The sequence below is a fragment of the Peromyscus maniculatus genome, chromosome 6, assembly GCF_049852395.1.
Source record: "Peromyscus maniculatus bairdii isolate BWxNUB_F1_BW_parent chromosome 6, HU_Pman_BW_mat_3.1, whole genome shotgun sequence".
In the NCBI taxonomy this organism is placed as follows: domain Eukaryota; kingdom Metazoa; phylum Chordata; class Mammalia; order Rodentia; family Cricetidae; genus Peromyscus; species Peromyscus maniculatus.
In genome coordinates, this window is record NC_134857.1 from 12,610,095 (window position 1) to 12,615,315 (window position 5,221).

General features: G+C 40.0%; 1 pseudogene; it reads left to right on the forward strand.

Moving 5' to 3' along the window:
• The first annotated feature begins 285 nt into the window (after nucleotides 1-285).
• LOC107401848 (SCY1-like protein 2 pseudogene) lies at nucleotides 286-2,590 on the forward strand (annotated as a pseudogene).
• The last annotated feature ends 2,631 nt before the right edge of the window (nucleotides 2,591-5,221 follow it).

Consider the following 5,221-nt stretch of genomic DNA (forward strand, 5'->3'; position numbering starts at 1 on the left):
ACATTGCCAGTGGCGGCAGTGGGCTGGCATGGAAGATTTGTAATGGCACAGAGAAGTCAACAAAACAGGAAGTGGCTGTTTTTGTCTTTGATAAAAAGCTGATTGATAAATACCAAAAATTTGAAAAGGATCAAATCATTGATTCTTTAAAACGAGGAGTCCAGCAGCTCACCAGGCTACATACACCACCCTCAACTTCTTACTGTCCAGCATCCTTCAGAAGAGTCAAGGGATTGCTTGGCATTTTGTACAGAAGCAGTTTTTGCCAGTTTAGCCAATGTTTTTGGTAACTGGGAAATCTACCCTCTTCAATATCGCCAGACATTAAGGAGTATAAACTTTATGACGCAGAAACGAAGTGCGGCTTGCTTCAGGTTTCTGAACGATCACCATTTCTGCATAGCAGTGTGAAAATGGTTCGTGGAAAGGTTGCTCCTGAAAACATAATTTTGAATAAAAGCGGAGCCTGGAAAATAATGGGTTTTGATTTTTGTGGGTCATTAAGCAATCCTTCTGAGCAAGAGCCCAAGTTTCCTTGTAAAGAGTGGGACCCAAACTTACCATCATTGTGTCTTCCAAATCCTGAATACTTGGCTTCTGAACACACCCTCTCCGTGAGCTGTGAAACAGCCAGTGTATGTACTCTTTAGGAACTGTTATGTATGCTGTCTTTAATAAAGGAAAACTATATTTGAAGTCAACAAGCAAGATATTTATAAGAGTTTCAGTAGACAGCTGGATCAGTTGAGTCGTTTAGGATCTAGTTCCCTTACAAGTATACCTGAGGAAGTTGGTGAACATGTGAAACTCTTGCTAAATGTAACTCCAACTGTAAGAACTGATACAGATCAAATGACAAAAATTCCCTCCTTTGGTGATGTTGGTGTAGTCACACTTCAATATTTTGATACCTTATTCCAAAGAGATAATCTTCAGAAATCACAGTTCAAAGGATTGCCAAAGGTTCTACCAAAGCTGTCTAAGCGTGTCATCATGCAGAGAATTTTGGATACTTTGACTTCAGAATTTGTAAACCTGGATATGGTCCCCTTTGTTTTGCCTAATGTTTCACTGGTTGCTGAGGAATGTACCAAAGAAGAATATGTCAAATTAATTCTACCTGAATTTGGTCCTGTATTTAAACAGCAGGAGCCAATCCAGATTTTGTTAATTTTCTACAAAAAGTGGATTTACTCCTAACAACTCCCCCCCATGAGATAAAGAACAGTGTCCTATCCATGGTCTACAGAGCCCTGGAGGCTCCTTCCATTCAGATCCAGGAGCTCTATCTAAACATCATCCCAACTTTTGCAAATCTTATAGACTACCCTTCCATGAAAAATGCTTTGATTCTAAGACTTAAAAATACCTGTTTACAAACATTGCTGTCCGTGTGAATTTATTAGTGTGTTTAGGAAAGATTTTGGAATATTTGGATGAATGGTTTGTCCTTGATGATATCCTACCCTTCTTACAACATATTTCCTCTAAGGAGCCTGTGGTCCTCATGGGAATTATAGTTATTTATTAATGTACTTTTACTCATAAGAAATTGGGAATCACCAAAGAGCAGCTGGCTGGAAAAGTACTGCCTCATCTCATACCCCTGAGTATTGAAAACAACCTTAATCTCAATCAGTTCAGTTCATTGCTGTCATAAAGGAGATGCTGAGCAGACTGGAGTCTGAACACAGGCCTAAGCTGGAGCAGCTTCACGTGATGCAGGAGCAGCAGAGGTCTTTGGACATAGGAAATCAAATGAATGCTTCTGAGGAGACAAACGTTACACATGCTGGAAGTCAGACTGACGAGGTCTTCAACAACATTGGAGCAGAGGTTCTAACTGGTGGTGAATCAGAAAATAAAGAAGATGGGCTGCAGAATAAACAGAAAAGAGCATCACTTACACTTGAAGAAAAACAGAAATTAGCAAAAGAACAGGAGCAAGCCCAGAAGCTGAAAAGCCAGCAGCTGCTTAAGCCCCAAGTCCACACGCCCATGGCACCCATCAAACAGACTAAGAACTTGACAGATAGGCTGATGGACAGCGTGACCTCTTTGACCAGCCTTACTGTTAGCACTCCTCAGCTTTCTGCTTCAAGTACCTTCACGTCCATTCCTTCCATGGGCCTCAGCATGATGTTTTCTACACCAACTGATAATACAAAGAGAAATTTGACAAATGGCCTAAATGCCAACATGAGCTTTCAGAATTCAGGGTTCAACATGCTGGTCAGTCGGAACCAAAACTTCTTTAGGTCTGCCCTTAATAATCTCTTGGGCCCTCAGAAACCCAAGGTTAGCATGAACCAGCTCTCCCAACAGAAACCCAATCAGTGGCTGAATCAGTTTGTACCTCCTCAAGGCTCCCCGGTATGAGCAGCACAGCAGTGGGCACACAGGTGAATGTGATGGGCCAGGCTGCCTTTGGGATGCAGGGAAATCCCTTCTTTAACCCACAGAACTTTGCACAGCCACCAACCACCATGACCAGCAGCAGTTCAGCTAGCAATGATTTGGAAGATCGTTTCGGGTGACGTGTCCCGAGCTGCTCTTTGGAGGGTCACTGCAGTTTCAATCATGGGTAAGCAGATTTATATTGGTGTACATTGGCTGGAAGAAACTGCTTCTGGGGAGATGGGTTGTTTCTCTGACAGAATACCTGCTTCCATGCCAGCAAGCGCAAGAGTTGTGTGGATCCTAACCAGTTGAATTGTTTTAAAGCAGAGGAGGATTTTCTCCTCTGACAAACTCCTCTTCAGGTTTTTAAAGATCTAGTTCTTACCAGTCTCAAAGTGTAAAAGGACAACCGAGTTATCTTGAGTAGCAGTTTTAAATTAGATGTTTATTTTGGCTTGTAATCTTCATGTTATTAAAAAGCTTGAGTTGATGGTAACTGGCAGTTCACCTGTTATCTACTTCCTTTGTGTTTGTCTTCATTTAATGTGAAGAATCCTGGTACTGTATTGATTTGTTTGCAGTTATATGGCTGGATGGGTAACATGAAGAGAAAAGAGTGAGTCATTCACTTTTTCCAGTCTTATTTTTCAAAGCAACTTATGCTTCGTACAAAAGACAGTAAAAATGCTGCAAATCTAATTTATATTAATTTCATTGATTAAAACTATTATTAACCATCATAAATGCACAAACTAATCATTGTGAATTATATTTTAGCATGATCTGCCTCAACTAGCAATGTATTTTCTGCCTTTACTTTAATATGTTTAGGATCACCGTTTTGTGTTGTATCACAGGAGAGCCATGTACTGACTGGTACAGAAAACAGACAGAGCACCCAGATACGGCTTTCCCGGCTACTGCCTTCACACCTGAGTTTGAATTCAAACTTCTGAAGTTGCAGCATATATGAATTAATTTTCAAAAGGAGATCTGTAAAAAAATTAAACTATATTTAATGAGTAAACTTTTGAGATTTCTGCCATATTGTTTCAAGTGTAATAAACTCTAAAAAGGAGCCATTGGGTACCAACAGGTTAAATGTTAGCTTGCCATGATAGTCCAACCTCATTAGTAACTACTACTGAAGTTTAATTATTTTCTAGGAGTTCCAGAACTTTTTGTTTGGACCTACTAGTATCTGTAAATCAGTCACTGTTAGAAAGGAAGAAGTCAATTCTAACAGGACACGCCTCACTTTTCAGAACCTTTTTCTGATGTTTATCTTTAATTTGCTGATTCTATCACAGAGCCTTATGCTATAAATGCCATTTGTATTTTTAAAAATTATATTCCAATGTTATGTGATAATGAAAGAAACCCTAAAAAAAAATAAAACCTGTGTATTATAGTTGCTGCCATACAGTTTGTGGTTTTTAATTATCTGGAATCAGTAATCTTTTAAAATAAATCATATGAAGTTTAGTATGCTGAAAAAAATACTATACAGACAGTTTTGAATCATTTTTTCTCACTATTTATAAATTAAGTTTAATTGTCATTAAACTTTGTTTAAATATAGTTTAAATGGTTGAAGAGTATAACTACCTCCTTATGGTTTCTAGAATACTTTGAGAATCGTTTGCAGTTTACAAATGATGCTGGGAAAAACACTGGCTTTATCACCTGGGTCAAGATCCCTTAACTCTTCGGGTAGATTGTTAAAAGAAAACCAATGTAGATAAACATTTTAAAGACTCCCTGATACTACAAAAGTACTCTCCAAAGCCAGGCCTACTGGTGAATGACTATGATCCTAGCACTTGGGAGGTGGAGGTGGGAGCATCAGGAGTTCAAGGTCACCCTCAGCTCTGTATTGAATTCCAAACAAGCCTGGGCTTCAGGAGACCCTGTCTCAAAACAACAGTAAATCAAGCAAATGAGACAACTACCAAAGCTGCTGAAATGAGTTCATCCCTGGGGAAAGTTGTCTTCTGACCTCCACATGTACAAGTGCTCCCACATCTGCAGCATGGCACATCCCGGCCCCTTCCCCTCCCCCCCATCTCTCCCTCCCTCCCCAATAAATAAAAAATGTCAGAAAACTTTAAAACAAAATCAGTCAATACATACACAAATAAGTTGATCATCCTGATGAACATCTGTAATTTTAGCACCACAGAAGCAGAAGCAGGAGGATTGCTACAGATTTGAGACCAGTGTGGTCTATACAGTGAATTCCAGACCAGCCAGAGGTTCATAGTAGGATCCTGTCTCAAAGGAAAAGAGAGAGAGAGAGAGAGAGAGAGAGAGAGAGAGAGAGAGAGAGAGAGAGAGAGAGAGAAGTCAGGTGATGAACACAGACTCATCATTCTGAACAAATGATATAGATGGTCGATAAATATAGAGAACAGTGATTAGCACTACTGCTTATCAGTGAGACGTTAATGAAACCAAGAGATGGTGATGCAGCAGATTTCCCAGCTATAAGTTGAAGGGAGCTTTGTAGTAGAATATTTTAGGTGTGTTACCTTTCTTTATATTTTCTTTATGCATTTGTTTAACTCTGTGAAGCTGTGTTACTGTGCCTGTCTAAAACACCTGATGGTCTAATAAAGAACTGGCCAATAGTGAGGCAGGAGAAAGGATAGGTGGGGCTGGTAGGCAGAAAGCACAAACAGAAGGAGAAATCTGGAAGAGGGATTGGAGAGCTAGCAGCCAGAGGAGGACTCCAGGGGCCAGCCACCCTACTACACAGGGAGCCATGGAGTAAGATTTACAGAAGCTAGAGAATGGGAAAAGCCCTGAGGCAAAAGGCAGT